Source organism: Doryrhamphus excisus, chromosome 2, assembly GCF_030265055.1.
Source record: "Doryrhamphus excisus isolate RoL2022-K1 chromosome 2, RoL_Dexc_1.0, whole genome shotgun sequence".
NCBI classification, from domain to species: domain Eukaryota; kingdom Metazoa; phylum Chordata; class Actinopteri; order Syngnathiformes; family Syngnathidae; genus Doryrhamphus; species Doryrhamphus excisus.
Window position 1 is genome coordinate 30,357,090 of NC_080467.1, and position 17,475 is coordinate 30,374,564.

General features: G+C 45.8%; 1 long non-coding RNA gene across 1 annotated transcript; it reads right to left on the reverse strand.

The window, feature by feature from the left end:
* Positions 1-1,337: 1,337 nt before the first annotated feature.
* On the reverse strand, positions 1,338-16,643 carry LOC131110699 (uncharacterized). Its single transcript, XR_009120963.1, has 3 exons — positions 16,336-16,643; positions 7,215-7,282; positions 1,338-3,515 (listed from the first exon to the last, which is right to left on the reverse strand). It is a non-coding gene; the product is annotated as an uncharacterized LOC131110699 (long non-coding RNA).
* Between the last annotated feature and the right edge of the window lie 832 nt (positions 16,644-17,475).

Consider the following 17,475-nt stretch of genomic DNA (forward strand, 5'->3'; position numbering starts at 1 on the left):
GTTCTCCCTGTGCATGTGTGGCTTTTCTCCGGGTACCCCCCCCCCCCCCCATTCCAAAAAAAAGCTAGCTTGATTGGCCACTCCAAATTGTCCATAGGTATGAATGTGAGTGTGAATGGTTGTTTGTCTATATGTGCCCTGTGATTGGCTGGCCACCAGTCCAGGGTGGACCCCGCCTCTCGCCCCAAGACAGCTGGGATAGGCTCCAGCACCCCGCGACCCTCGTGAGGACAAGCGGTAGAAAATGGATGGATGGAATGTTGGTTGGAGTAGTCAACATTTGCCTCATGGCTGCAAGTACTTGGGCCTGGCGTGTCTCCATGGCGGCCAGTCCCAGGCCACGCCAGGATGAGCACACGTCAGCCAGCTTGAGCAGGCAGCGAGTGGGTGACAAGAAGTAGATGAAGAGGAGGATGAGGAGGAGGAGGAGGAGGAGGAGGCAGGTAGCATGCTAAAAGCACATCACTGGAGACCTGACATCAAAGGAGACCAAACCTCACATTGATTGAACTTTCCATCTTGGAGGAAAAAAAGAAAAGCGCTGTGACATCAGAGCACCTAAAATGTGACTGTCATGTTTTTCTAACTTGGGCGATTGCAAGAACTGCTGGTGGCTAACGCACACACACACACACACACACACACACACACACACACACACACACACACACACACACACACACACACACACACACACACACACACACACACACACACACACACACACACACACACACACACACACACAGAGTGTATGAAGATGAGGACGAGCTGTCTTTGTCTTCCAGGAGCCTCAAAGTCCGATTAGATTGAGAGACAGGCGTGAGGAATTTGTCAAAAGTAAGATGATAGACAGCACTTTGGTGGCGAGCGTGCACGGCTGGGGACTCAGTCATTGACGAGTCACTGTCACCAAACGTGTCATCTGACGCACACCTGACACTTCATGGGGATGCGAGTCGGGATGGAGACTGATCAATTCCCTGCCAACCGTGGTCTGATCCTCCTCATGCCACACTTGCACTACTCTTCCGGGGGGGGGGGAACAAACACCACAACATTTATTGATATGAAACATGACTATAAACTTAAGTTTGAATTAAAACCGATCAAACAATTGATTGGGTAAAGAGGACGCCTGCAATGTCGCTGACTGAACGTCAGGCGTGGGAGCATCCACATTTTCTAGCGTGGACAACATGGACGTTTTCTTTTTTTCTATGCTTTTCATGGCAAATGGAGTAAAATGGATTGGACCATCCTGGTCTTCAAGGGCTGGAGCCTATCCCAGCTGTCTCGGGGGAGAGGCGGGGTCCACCCTGTATATCTGTATATTCAAAAGCAGTATATTGTTAAATACAAGCTTAAAGGTAACAGTAGTAGATACACAAAACAATCGTTTCTGTCGTGTAAATGTAACATCCAGTATTTATTGATCATATTGCATATTGATTTCTTCTTCTACACTTCCCACTTTTCATACAAGTTGTAAAAAAGTGTTGGTGCATCGCTGCTCTTCTCCAGTCAGTATTGATAGGTGAAGTCCCGTAGATATTTCTTCCCGCCCGACTCGGGTTGCTATGGTGTTGAACGTCCATTCCTACGTGTCTTTGAACGTCTTTGAACGTCTCAGGCCGTACGTTTCTCGGGTGAAATCTGACACGGGAGCATTTTTCTGCCTTCAAAGTCGCCTCCTGTTGTGCGTTGTGATCACAATAGCGTCAATCTGGTACCTTGAAAGCCTCGTCTCCGTCGGCAGCCTTGAGTGGGCGCCCCGTGCGCATCTCTCGGGTTCACACTTTGACGGCTGATCCCAAAACTGGCTGGATGGATTGGGACAAAATGTGGAAAAAAGACAACATCATCATTTGGGCCCATTCTGGGATGGGAACCAGCAACTTGTTCAGTGGCTTGTGTGGAGAGGGGTTCGAACTTGGAAAGAGATGAACAGCGATGCAGGAAGCGATATGGAGAATATATGTTGTGGTGTACCCCAGGGGGCCATACCGGGCCCCAAACCCAAAAGTAGGCAAGAGTCACGGATGAAACGACGAGCCTGAACGATGGCGCTGACTACAGCTGAAATAAGCAGGCTGAGGAAAGGTGACGTCAACAAGGTGCGGCCCCGAGCAGCCAATAGGGTGAGCGACCGGTGTGCGCGTCAGGCGGCGGTTTGCATGTGACGTGAACAATACTCCATGGTTGCCGTTGGTTACGTACTTGGGTTTGGGCCTAGCAAGCAGCGGTCACGCCAACGGAAATGACGTGAGGGTAAAGTGACGTGAGGCGTGTTTTGCGCAAGCTCTGCCGTTGAATAAAGTTTTGTACAACAACGACAAACAGCAAACGGACGTCGCCTCGAAGACAACGTGAAGATAAAAGTGCCCCGGGGGTGTCCCGGTCAGTCAGACGGCTAAAGTAGCTTATGTCAGGTTGCCCCGGCAACGGCAGGCTATTGAGCTAACGAGCAGAAAGGTCCATTTCACCTTCCGTCTGTTTTGAGACGCAGAATCCTAGCAGCGCGCGGTTGATCCGGCTAATCGCCGGCCGTGCCAGCTTTGAGGAGGCGGCGGAGAAGAAAAGCTCGGCGTGGTCCTTTAACAAAAGCGGCGCTTGAAGCCGTGCCAAGTGATTGGAAATAATCAAGTGACAATAATCGCATGAAAAGAGAGTAAAGTTTGTCATTCAAGCATTCAAGGCTCAATCATATCGGAGGTGTTTTGCATAACTAAGAGACCCCGGTTCTAATCCTCAAAGGGTCCGGGGGCGACTTGGCTCTGCACTGTAGTCATTCAAGGTCACAACCTGGCAGGAAATATGGGCTGCCATGGCAACACAAAGATGGCCTCTGAAGGCTTAGCATAATTCTGCCCTAATAGAAAAATAACGGCGGCAAATCCCGTCCTTAGCGAGCGCCGGTCTTTGACTGAGGCCGACTCCCACCTGTGAGGCGCCCCGGCACCAAACCCGGTCGCTAAGGCTAGGAGAAGATGAAACGCAGCCCACCTCTGGATGGGGCCGGGCGGCCTGTAAGCCGCAGCCAAATTCTCTTTCTCTCTGAAGCCCGAATCAGCCCCTCGGAGCGTCTGCGGCTAGCTTTAGCTTTTTGAAGGCCGACAAGACGAGCTGCCAAACGCATGGCGCTCTCAACTTTGAAGTGCTTGAGCCGTGCTCTGAGAAGAAGAACTTTGGTGCCGGGAAATTGGCTTCTGTGGGATCAAATCTCAGTCCTCCGCTCTTTTGGTTGAACGCTGGTGTCACCGTGGGATCTCGACCTGCCTGCTAACCCTCGCTTTCCCCTCTTGATGGCATAAAATCCCCCCCCGCGCCCCCTACATTGTCGCCGGGTAGACGGGAGCTTGCCACGGTGGTGTGGAATTGCACGCTGACGTTCTCTGCTGTGCATCGCTACGGTCGGCAGGAGGGTCCGCCATGTTCTTGTGTGGACTGCTCCGTGGGTGCTTCCTTTATGTCCTTTGGTATGCGGAGCCTCCGGCATTGAAGGTCCCAAAAGCCTAAAAGAGAAAGTGGATCCGCTTGAGGATTACCTCCTTTTAAAACTTGATTTCATTGATTTGAAAACTTGGATTTTCTTTACATTTTCCCAAATCGCACAGTGGCACTGATTCAACGACGCAATTCCAGCGTGGGAAGTTGCTTTGACTTGCTTTGTCTGAGTTGACGATCCTGATTCCATGCCGTACCTAATATTATGGCCTGCGAGTATTAATGCTATCCCATAGCTGGCCCTGTATTCCAGGCCGTACCTAATATTATGGCCTGCGAGTATTAATACTATCCCATAGCTGGCCCTGTATTCCAGGCCGTACCTAATATTATGGCCTGCGAGTATTAATACTATCCCATAGCTGGCCCTGTATTCCATGCCGTACCTAATATTATGGCCTGCGAGTATTAATACTATCTCGTAGCTGGCCCTGTATTCCATGCCGTACCTAATATTATGGCCTGCGAGTATTAATACTATCCCGTAGCTGGTCCTGTATTCCATGCCGTACCTAATATTATGGCCTGCGAGTATTAATACTATCCCATAGATGGTCCTGTAGTCCATGCCGTACCTAATATTATGGCCTGCGAGTATTAATACTATCCCATAGCTGGTCCTGTATTCCAGGCCGTACCTAATATTATGGCCTGCGAGTATTAATACTATCCCATAGCTGGTCCTGTAGTCCAGGCCGTACCTAATATTATGGCCTGCGAGTATTAATACTATCCCATAGCTGGCCCTGTATTCCATGCCGTACCTAATATTATGGCCTGCGAGTATTAATACTATCCCATAGCTGGTCCTGTATTCCATGCCGTACCTAATATTATGGCCTGCGAGTATTAATACTATCCCATAGCTGGTCCTGTAGTCCATGCCGTACCTAATATTATGGCCTGCGAGTATTAATACTATCCCATAGCTGGTCCTGTATTCCATGCCGTACCTAATATTATGGCCTGCGAGTATTAATACTATCCCATAGCTGGTCCTGTAGTCCATGCCGTACCTAATATTATGGCCTGCGAGTATTAATACTATCCCATAGCTGGTCCTGTAGTCCATGCCGTACCTAATATTATGGCCTGCGAGTATTAATACACGTCACTGACAGTTTGATATACGGTAAATGAACTACAGTAAATGTTAGCATAATGACGTCGACAGTATCTTGATATTACTTTGGGCATGATTAGCATCAGGCTGATGTTATCCTACTTTATTATTATCAGAACAATAATTAATATCGATGATCGGTTCATAAATTAATAAATTCATAATAATACTTTTGATGACGCTAAAATGACTTTCCTGGCTTTCCCGTCTTATCCCGGCAGCCGTTAGCTGCTAGCAAACATGCTAGCGCCGTATCGACATGACATAAAGCGATATTGTCTTTCGCCCTGTGCTCCCGGAACGCTTTGATCATCAGGCTGCGTTGCGGCGGCCGGTGGCGGCATGATGGCTCAGCTTCCCGTGAAGCCGACAATGACTTCCATAATGACGCTAAGAGGGGCTCCATTTATTTCTCACCGCTTGTGCGGGCGGGCGGGCACGGCGGCCGAGCCGAGTAATTAAATCAACAGCGTACGAGCGGCGGAGAAGCTTTCAGCGCTCTGGTCCCCGGAGGCGACCGAGCCAAACGTCCTTCTTGGTCCTTCTTATGCCCGGTACCTTTTCCACATCAAAGCGTGCCGAGCTGCACGTCTCAGAGATTCCCATCTCCATGAAAGAATGGCCTTTGCTCAGATATGGACACCTCTGGCCTCATTTACCGCGCACGGTCCCCTTCCTCTCTCCGGGCCCCAATCCCAGGATGGAGGGGCGATGGGAGGAGATCACACAGCGAGGTGCGGGGACTTAAAGGCAAAGAGTTACCGAGCATCCTACCAGGAGTCTCCAAAGGCTTCCATTAAAACTCGCTCAATATGCCGGTCAGGGCTTTCAAAGTGCTGCGCACCCTCTGGCCCCCGCAAACTCAAAGGGCAACGGTGCACGTTGACTGGCGGGGGAATCGGCCCCCATTCATTTAATGAGTGGGGGCCATTAGTATGCTGTAGCCTCTCCCTTTTTCATCTTGACTTTTCAGGAGAGCGCCGCCAACTTGCCGTGCCGGGACAAAGGAGCGGCGCGGGCCAGCCGGCCTCAAATCGTCTTGATGGCGATTTCTCCGCGCTGTCCCCCGGTGGGCGGCTTCTCGCGGTCGGCGCCTTTCTGCCAAGTGTGGCCTAGAGGGTGGACACCCGGGACGCTCATGTGGATCGCTTTTCACGTCACAATCTTCTTGAAGAATAAATAAAAGCACTTCAACTAAACAGCAGGCTAACCCTTCACTACACATCTTCAGGTAAACCTGGAGCTCTGCCGACGAGCCCTCGGTCTGCCACAGAGACGCGAGTTGAAGTCTCACCGTTCTGTTTTTCTTGTGCAAATAGGCTAACCCAGCACGGCTAGCTGGGCTTCACTAAGAATACGAGTGTAACGTTAGCACTCAACGAACAACCGCTGCTAACCCTGGTGTCCTATGTCACCACGTCCTATGCTAGCACTGCAGCTCCCATACGTAGCTATGCTAGTGCTGCTAACCCTGGTGTCCTCCGTCCCGCTCCTTTATGTCACCACGTCCTATGCTAGCGCTGCAGCTCCCATACGTAGCTATGCTAGTGCTGCTAACCCTGGTGTCCTATGTCACCACGTCCTATGCTAGCACTGCAGCTCCCATACGTAGCTATGCTAGTGCTGCTAACCTTGGTGTCCTATGTCACTACGTCCTATGCTAGCACTGCAGCTCCCATACGTAGCTATGCTAGTGCTGCTAACCCTGGTGTCCTATGTCACCATGTCCTATGCTAGCGCTGCAGCTCCCATACGTAGCTATGCTAGTGCTGCTAACCTTGGTGTCCTCCGTCCCGCTCCTTTATGTCACCACGTCTCTATGCTAGCGCTGCAGCTCCCATACGTAGCTATGCTAGTGCTGCTAACCCTGGTGTCCTATGTCACCACGTCCTATGCTAGCACTGCAGCTCCCATACGTAGCTATGCTAGTGCTGCTAACCCTGGTGTCCTCCGTCCCGCTCCTTTATGTCACCACGTCCTATGCTAGCGCTGCAGCTCCCATACGTAGCTATGCTAGTGCTGCTAACCCTGGTGTCCTATGTCACCACGTCCTATGCTAGCGCTGCAGCTCCCATACGTAGCTATGCTAGTGCTGCTAACCCTGGTGTCCTCCGTCCCGCTCCTTTATGTCACCACGTCCTATGCTAGCGCTGCAGCTCCCATACGTAGCTATGCTAGTGCTGCTAACCCTGGTGTCCTCCTGTCCATTTATTGTCATTAAAAGGCAATCAAACATTTTTTGTCGTACGCTGGCCTCACACTTCATTAGCTTGCTGTGACGCACACACACACACACACACACACACGGCGCTGACGTGCATCCCACAGTCACCTGTAAGAGATTACACAGCAGAGTTTGGCCAAACAGGAAGTAGCAGCTGGGGGGGCGGGGCGGCGCTAATTCAAGCCATAGCAGCACAGTATCATGGTCCCACATCAAACACCTCATGCCAGTCTGCCGTCTCATCTCCGGGACGCCCAAGCCCTCTGTGACCTGCGCTCGGAGCTCTGTGGCCCCCAAGACCTGACCCGAGGGCCCGGGAGCGGCGGGGGTCCCTGCAGGGTGCACCTGGAGCAGACTTACCTGCCGCCTTTGTGGATCTGCGTGGCAAAAGGGTGGCCGTGCGTCTCCGTGAGTGTTTGGACTCTGACCTGCACAACAAAGCAGAGGACAGGGCCGGGGTCAGAGGTCACTGGAGAGAAAAACACGGCAACACAGGACGCCATGTGGCCCATCTGAGGGGGAACCAGATGCCCCCGAATGTCCTGATGAAACGTGAGCTCAGTGTCGGCACGCTACCGCCATCAATTCCAAGAGGGAAAGACTAACATGGATTTATCTTCTCAAGGCGACATCTTGGACGTTTCTCCTTCGGAAGTACGTCCACGGGTCTCGGCCTGGGACCATAGCCACGCAATGAAGGACCACGTGGACCTGCTAGCGTACCAGGCAGGAAGAGGGTTCACTGACGTGGGAGAAAGGATTCGCCGGAGCTGCTCTTCCAGTCATGAAGGGGTCATGACGTCACGGGCGGAACCGGCGGATGAAGACAGCTCCTCCGCCGTCCTTGCGAAACCATTCCTACTTATGTAGCACCCCCAGACCCCCAGACCCCCGCCACGCGTGTAATCAGCATGACTGGGCTGTGCCTAATCAAGTGTCCGGCGTGCGCTGGTGTTCAAGGTGACCGTGAGCGTCTCTCGTTGTTTCAGCGGTTTCCGTGTGCTTCCTGTCTTTGCACGTTTGCCTGCCAGGATGGGTCTCCAGCAGGCGTCCCCAAAGCGTGCAATCAGCAGATGTCTTCATGGAGCGGCCCACTGCCACATGCACTCCTCGCTTTCTCTGCCAGCTTGCATTTTGGCCACCGATAATTCTTTTTTCTTTTTTTCAATTCCCTCCTCTTAAGATTATTCTTCCTCTTCCTTCCTCTTCCTTCCTCTTCCAAGCCGACGCGTTTGTTTCAGCTCGGCTGAATGGGTGCCGCTCCGTCCCTTTGGGGGCCCGCCGCTGATTTGGGCAAACTGAAGCACTTCAAGTCCACCCTTTGACCTTTGGAAAGTGGAGTCAGCGACTCCATGATGTCATCACAAAGGGACCAACGTTGAACTCGCAGACCGAGACCGTGAATAAAAACCCGTAGCGACGCTGAGCTTCATTTGGCCCCAAATTGCCCACGTTTGCCCGCTTGACTTTTCTGCTTATTGCGCTGCAGCGTTTGATGCCGTGCGGCCTCCCGTCGGCACAAACACGTGTTGGTCCCTCAGGACCAGACTTCACTTTTTATTACGGCTCACATTTAGGGTGGTCAACATTTTGGTAGTTGGAGCGTAGAAATCCTCTTTATGATTTTAGAAATACTTTGTAAGCTGATTAGAGCCCTGTGGACATGAAATAACACCCCTACAGTCACCGTTACACTCCGATGATCTTTTCTTTACTCCAGATTGCACAACTATTATACAACAGGAACTCCAGCTAGCTAGCTAGCTAACTTTTCACTCTTTGCAATCTGTGTGTGTGTGTACGTGTGCATGTGTGTGTGTGCACGTGTGTGCGTAGTCTCGGCTTGAGGTTGGATGAACTAAGGTGTAGTGTAGTGAGTACACATGCTCATAAAGTACACATGCTCATAAAGTACACATGCTCATAAAGTACACATTCTCATAAAGTACACATGCTCATAATATACACATGCTCATAAAGTACACATGCTCATAAAGTACACATGCTAGTAAAGTACACATTCTCATAAAGTACACATGCTCATAAAGTACACATGCTCATAAAGTACACATTCTCATAAAGTACACATGCTCATAAAGTACACATGCTAGTAAAGTACACATTCTCATAAAGTACACATGCTCATAAAGTACACATGCTCATAAAGTACACATGCTAGTAAAGTACACATGCTAGTAAAGTACACATGCTCATAAAGTACACATGCTCATAAAGTACACGTACACATGCTCATAAAGTACACATGCTCATTATGTACACATTCTCATGAAGTACACATGCTCATTAAGCATACATTCTCAAAAAGTACACATGCTTATGAAGTACACATGCTCATAAAGTACACATACTCATAACGTACACATGCTCATAAAATACAATGCTAATGAAGTATGAATGCTACTGAGTGTATAATTGCTAATAAAGTAGCAATGCTAATAAAGTAGCAATGCTAATAAAGTATAAATGCTAATAAAGTAGAAATGCTAATAAAGTAGCAATGCTAATAAAGTATAAATGCGAATAAAGTAGCAATGCTAATAAAGTAGCAATGCTAATAAAGTACCAATGCTAATAAAGTAGAAATGCTAATAAATTCCAATGCTAATACAATAGAAATGCTAATAAAGTACCAATGCGAATAAAGTACCAATTCTAATAAAGTACCAATGCTAATAAAGTAGAAATGCTAATAAAGTAGCAATGCTAATAAAGTAGCAATGCTAATAAAGTAGCAATGCTAGTAAAGTATAAATGCTAATAGAGTAGCAATGCTAATAAAGTAGCAATGCTAATAAAGTAGCAATGCTAATAAAGTAGCAATGCTAATAAAGTAGCAATGCTAGTAAAGTATAAATGCTAATAGAGTAGCAATGCTAATAAAGTAGCAATGCTAATAAAGTAGCAATGCTAATAAAGTACCAATGCTAATAAAGTAGCAATGCTAATAGAGTAGCAATGCTAATAAAGTAGCAATGCTAATAAAGTAGCAATGCTAATAAAGTAGCAATGCTAATAAAGTAGCAATGCTAATAGAGTAGCAATGCTAATAAAGTAGCAATGCTAATAAAGTAGCAATGCTAATAAAGTAGCAATGCTAATAGAGTAGCAATGCTAATAAAGTAGCAATGCTAATAAAGTAAAAATGCTAATAGAGTAGCAATGCTAATAAAGTACCAATGTTAATAAAGTAGCAATGCTAATAGAGTAGCAATGTTAATAAAGTAGCAATGCTAGTAAAGTATAAATGCTAATAAAGTAGCAATGCTAGTAAAGTATAGGAGCTAATAGGAGTGGGCAGTTAACAGAACAACGTTGATGCTTTAAAGAGCTTCCATGACCTTTTTTTCTAATAGCCGTTCTGTTAACGTGTTAATGAGAACTTTTTTATCAGCCGCTTTGCAAGTGTAATGCCACGCAGAAAAGAGGTGTGTGTGTGTGTGTGTGTGTGCGTGCGTGTGCGTGTGTGTGAGTGTGTTGTACGAGGGCATGTTAGACTTGTGCTCTTGGCTCGCCATTTTTCCTTTTCACTCCATTTGGTGGCAGATTGGCTTTTGGATACGGTTCCGTCTTGGCAGCGGTGACTTGCACGGCTCGTCGTTACAAAGTCACGGTGAGCTTTCACACCTCTTCATGACGACCCCGGACGACCCGGTGTCTCCTTAGCCAACGCTTTCCTTTACGGCCTCCTCGCAGCGTCTGCACGCTTTCACTGAGATCTTCTACATCTCCGTACATCCATCCGTCCATCCATCCATACCTCCATCCATCTATCTAACTAGTTATCCGTCCATTCATCCATCCATCCATCCATCCATCCATTTATCTGGACTTCATGTGTTTTTATACCAGCCTGAAAAAATGAAAACAAATAATAGTAAAGATAATCGTGCTCCATCCATAATGTCCATCCAACCATCCATTTTCTATGCCTCACTGGGGTCCTCAGTGGGGTCCTCACTGGGGTCCTCAGTGGGGTCGTCACTGGGGTTGCCACTGGGCTCCCTACTGGGGTCCCCATTTGGGTCCTCAATGTATATATGTATATAATGTATATATAATGGATATACCTATATCCATAGATTGTCATACATGAATATCCATAGATGCTGGATATTGCCATACATTATATGAATATCCATCGATGCAGGATATTGCCATGTATGTATATGTACATGTATATGTATATGTATATGTACATGTATATGTATATTCATGAATGAATGAACATCCATGGATGCAGGATTCCAAGATGTAGTCCCGCCAAAGTGAAACGGTGCCAAGGATGCCGTTCCGGATCCAAGGGTGACTTCTTGCACCAAGTCATGTTGTCTTCCTGCAAACTTCTTTTGGACTTTCCATCGCGTCCATCAGACGAGCACCCGCAGACGCGTGCAGGGCGGGCGAGCGCGGCGCCTTGTCACCCGAATGCTGACGTGTCACCCGAGCGAATGCTGAGTGACACGCAGCAGAGGCACGGTTGAGGCCTGACGGCGCCGGACTCAGACACGTGTTGTCATGTGTTCGGTGGCGCTGACAAAACTCTTTTCATGCTAAACAGACCGCGGCAGCAAATGCTAAAGCTAAAGCTAAAGCTAAAGCTGAAGCAGCCAAGCAGCCGGTGGAAAGAAAGGAGTGTTGATTTAACACCCAAACTAAGTCGGGACATAATCAGTGACTGACTCATCCTTTCAGTCATCACAGACACCGATGAGCCAAATATGCAAATAATCTAAGGACTTCTAGAAATAATCCAAGTATGTGAAAGATGTCTAGACATAATCTACTGTACGTATTTTAAAAGAATGTAGAAATAATCCAAATATGTGAAAGATATCTAGACATAATATACTGTAAGTATTATATGAAAGAGATGAGCCAAATGAGCCAAATATGCAAATAATCTAAGGATTTCTAGAAATAATCCAAGTATGTGAAAGATATCTAGACATAATATACTGTAAGTATTATATGAAAGAGATGAGCCAAATGAGCCAAATATGTAAATAATCTAAGGATTTCTAGAAATAATCCAAGTACGTGAAAGATATCTAGACATAATCTACTGTATACATTATAACATAATGTAGAAATAATCCAAGTATGTGAAAGATATCCAGACATAATCTACGGTATTATGAAAGAGGTGTAGAAATAATGTACTGTAAATATTATATGAAAGAGATGTAGAAATAATCCAAGTATGTGAAAGATATCTTGACATAATCTACTGTAAGTATTATGAAAAAGACGTAGATATAATCTACTGTAAATATTATGAAAAAGACATAGATATAATCTACTGTAAGTATTATGAAAAAGACGTAGATATAATCTACTGTAAGTATGATGAAAAAGACGTAGATATAATCTACTGTAAATATTATGAAAAAGACAGATATAATCTACTGTAAGTATTATGAAAAAGACGTAGATATAATCTACTGTAAGTATTATGAAAAAGACATAGATATAATCTACTGTAAGTATTATGAAAAAGACATAGATATAATCTACTGTAAGTATTATGAAAAAGACAGATATAATCTACTGTAAGTATTATGAAAAAGACGTAGATATAATCTACTGTAAGTATTATGAAAAAGACATAGATATAATCTACTGTAAATATTATGAAAAAGACAGATATAATCTACTGTAAGTATTATGAAAAAGACATAGATATAATCTACTGTAAGTTGATGAAAAATACGTAGATATAATCTACTGTAAGTATTATGAAAAAGACATAGATATAATCTACTGTAAGTATTATGAAAAAGACATAGATATAATCTACTGTAAGTATTATGAAAAAGACATAGATATAATCTACTGTAAGTATGATGAAAAAGACATAGATATAATCTACTGTAAGTATTATGAAAAAGACATAGATATAATCTACTGTAAGTATTATGAAAAAGACATAGATATAATCTACTGTAAATATTATGAAAAAGACATAGATATAATCTACTGTAATTATTATGAAAAAGACGTAGATATAATCTACTGTAAGTATTATGAAAAAGACATAGATATAATCTACTGTAAGTATGATGAAAAAGACATAGATATAATCTACTGTAAGTATGATGAAAAAGACGTAGATATAATCTACTGTAAGTATTATGAAAAATACATAGATATAATCTACTGTAAGTATTATGAAAAAGATGTAGAAACAATCTACTGCAAGTATGATATGAAATGTACATGAAATATAGAAATAATCCAGTGTAAGAATGTGAAAGCAGCGTATAGATAATCTGCTGGGGGGGGGGCAATAGAAATAATCCAAATAATCCAAGAAGGTGCGTGCGTGCGTCCTTCTTATCTTAACGATAAACTGAAAGAAGAGGACAATCTGAAGGTGTGAAATTGGAGGAGCTTTTTCTCCTTTTCTCTCTTTTTCTCTCTTTTTTTCTCTTTTTCTCTCTTTTTCTCTCTTTTTGTCTCCTGTCAGCGGCTCCTGCTGGTCTCATGCGTACTTATTGTTATGATGATGATGATGATGATGATGGTGATGGTGATGGTAGAGGTTTTGGTGGTGGGGCTGATGAAGGTGAAAATGGGAAGCAAACATCCTTGACGTCCGTGAAGAAAAAGAGTGAACATTTTTAAAAAGGAACATTTCCATCCGACCAATGAGCAACCTGATTTATATATTCCATGGATTCTATATAGTCCATATATTTTATATATTCCATATATTCTATATATTCCATGGATTCTAGATATTCCATATATTTTATATATTCCATATATTCTATATATTCCATGGATTCTATATAGTCCATATATTTTATATATTCCATATATTCTATATATTCCATATATTGTATATATTCCATATATTCTATATATTCCATATATTCCATATATTTTATATATCCCATATATTCCACATATTCCATATATTCCATGTATTCTATATATCTTATATATTCCATTTATTCTATATATTCTATATATTCCACATATTCCATGTATTCTATAAATTCCATATATTCTATATATTCCGTATATTCCACATATTCCATGTATTGTAGATATTCCATATATTCAATACATTCCACATATTCTGCATATTCCATATATTGTATACATTCCATATATTCCATATATTCCATATATTTCATATATTCTATATATTCCATATATTCTATATATTGTATAAATTATATATATATATATATATATATATATATTTGCCATCAGCTGTTCATGTCACATTCTGTCAAAATATGATTCTTCTGTACTCTGGAACAAATAATTCTAATTCCAAACAAAAGTGTAAAAAAAGTACATCCGGCGATGACAAATTTTCATATTATTTCAACGTTTTTTCCAACAAATGTGAGCAATATCAGATCTGAAGTATATTATTAAATCCCACCAAAACCCACCTTCCATTATTCCTATAGTCAATACATAAATAATATATTATTTATGTATTGACGACGATGATGACATCATTACTTCCAAATTGGAAACGCCGTAAACGGTGAAAGAGTGGACTGGAGCAATGGAAGCCAGATATGGATGAAATATTGATGAAATATCAATATACATCCTCGCACGGCGGCGTGTTATCCATCTGACGCCAGCCTTTATTTGCAAATAGTAGTAGTAGTAGTAGTAGTAGTAGTAGTAGTAGTAGTAGTAGTACGTATACCGCAACGTCTCCTTGGAAAACACGGAGGATGTGAAAGCATGCCGAGCAAAAATCCTGCGTATATTGCGTCATAGATAGAAATATGACATATGAAATATGAAATATGAAATATGACAGGGGCATTGTGGGGGACTGCAAGGACTTCTTTCCCAGCAGGAAAAGTTATTGAAAAGACAAAGAAGTTGATGAGGCCCGGGGTGGAACCACGTGGACCACGCTCTTCTTTTGTTTCATGCTAAAGTATGAATATGCAAGCACCGAGAGATGATGAAATAATGAGATGTTTCACTCGGACCCAAACACCAAACTTTGCACAATGAAAGGCCACCATCTGTTTGAGCGTCTGGACGATGTTCCGCCATCAGCTGCTGATGAGCGGAGTCGAGCGGAGACGAGCGGAGACGAGCGGATTCCATCCATCTCCATCCATCTCCATCCACATCCAAATCAAACATTTAGCACCATGTGCAGAAGAAGAAAGGTGTGGAAATAAAAGCCATGTTGATGACTTCATTAAGGAAAAGAGCACAGCGAGAACGGGCTGAAAGGCGTCTTTGAAACAAAGTAGCCCCCCCCCCCCCCCATGCGTTTACCTCTGCACTTTCAACAGCAGAAGAAAAGTCAAAGTATTGTGAGAAAGAAAGTTAGCAGTCCTCCTCCGTCTCTCACATGATTACTCAAAGTTAACCTTAGCACGGGAGGGGGGGCCCCCACCCCCCCACCCCCAAAAAGGCTTTTGAAGGCTTTCCTTGTGTCGTACTAGCAAGCGCTTTCAACCGCGACGCCTCAAACAGACTTTCATACGAAGCTGTCACATCAGTCGTCTCCAAACTCCGCATTCTGCCGCAAAATATTTATGTAATCACTCATTCTAATATTCTTTTATTTATTTGCCAAATTCCCTGTCATGCCGGGATGTTTAACATCCAATCATTGCAACTTTTTGCTTTTTTTTGCTGGGAGAGGGTGTAACCTTCAAAGAGCCCCCCCTCCATCTTCTTCCCGTGTTCGCTAAGCAACAGCGGCCATTTTGTCTTGCGCTTGCATTGGTCCGCCCGCACGGCTTTCTAATCATTTATTAACCTTTACTATCCCACGCGCCTTCCTTCCTTACGCCTTTCATCATTTCATGCAAAAGGCGCAGCAACATATTTCCCACATGCGTGTGCACAGCGCGCACGCACACACACACACACACACACACACGCTTGCCCAAGCGTGCACGTCAACCACCCGCTGCTCCCAGCGCCAAGAGTGCAAAGGCAGACGAGCGCAGGATGTTTAAATCAGCCGTCCTGGGGTCACCTTGACTTGGACAGGACCCACCGGAGTGGGGGTGTCCAAACTTTTTCCTCCCATCACATTTCATATTTTTGGTGCAATCCCGGGAATGTGTTTGGTCCCGCTCCTTTTTCCTCTTGAAAAGCTTCCCAGGCTTCCATTCTACATTTCATTTCTTGGAATCAAAAATGGGCGGTGGGCAGCAAACGGCCCGCGGGCCAGATGTTGGACACCTCCGGCCTAGCGTCATCCTTGCTAGCAAAACGTAAACAAGCCGATGGCGTGCTGGCGGCAGCATGGAAGGCATCCCGCCCTTCCGAAATTCACCGTCGCTGGGTCCTCATTCCTGCAGCCAGTTGCCAGCATCACTCAAATGTGCCCCCCCCCCTTCCCCCCCCCCAGGCCAGCGATGCCAGGAGCTTGTGAGGAGATGTCCGTGACGGACCCAGCCCCGACTCACCCGGTACCCAGGCATGCACACCAGGACACGTGAGGACTCACCTCCACAAGGCGGGGACACGCATCCGCAGGCTGGTCTCATTCTCTGCTGGTCCAAAACGTCCGTCTTGTTGTCACAGAGGGTCTTGGGGGGGCTGGAGGGGCACAAGAACACACAAGAGCCCGGCTGGTCCTGCTCAGGTCGCGAGGAGGACCCGGGACTGAATCAGAGCAGGCCCGGCTCGGCTCCAGGCTCAAGAGCTCCATGGGAGTGCCATGGGAGCGGCATGGGAGCGCCATGGGAGCGCCTGGGAGCGCCATGGGAGCGCCATGGGAGCGCCATGGGAGCGGGAGGCGGCTCTATGCTGAGGGTTTTGGGGAAGGATTATGGATTGAGACGTACAGCTGGGAGGCTAAAGTTACACTTTTCATTAGCAGGACCGAGGGGGTCCCTTAGCTGCTTTATGGGAAGCCGGTCCGATTTTGTGTGTGGACCTCTCACCCCACCCCCGCACCCCCACCCCCTCACCCGCAACCTCTCTCTTGGAATTGTTGGAATTGTTCATTCTTCACATAATTGTTTCTGATATGGCAAAAACAGGAAGGGAAGTGCTCTTATTCTTTTGGCTTTTTGTGCCAGGAATGAAAAAATAATGAAAAGAGAAAGAGAGAGAGAGAGAGAGAGAGAGAGAGAGAGGGCGAGCGGGTGCATTGTGAAGTCCTCATTCACCAAAAAGAGTAAAGAGAGAGAGAGAGAGCAGTATGCCCCCTTCTGGCTCTTTTCTTCTCCCCCCTTTTCTTCTCCTGTGAGGAGATGTGAAGAAACGTCCTTTGATGGGCTCCGACAGAGGCCGGGCCACGGGGAGAGGGGTGGCGGGCGGGTGGCGCTGCCAATCCGTGCGAGGCGAAACAGCCCTAATAAGGAAGTAAGAAGCTGGCGGCGGTGCCAGGACACCCGGCGCCGTCTGACGTTTGGCGCTCCTTGCCAGGTCACGTGACTTTCACCTGTGTGGCCCCGCCCATATGCTACCGCACCCCGTCTCCGCCTTTCAACCAGACGCACTTCTTCTGTTTTTTGGTTGCATTTGTCTCGTTGTAGATCTAGGTTTGGTAGAGTGCTGGTGACAGAATGGGTGGACCACGAGGACGTGGCAGGGCGAGGCCGTCCGAGCCGTGCGGGCCGTCTGGGCCGCCCGGGCCGCC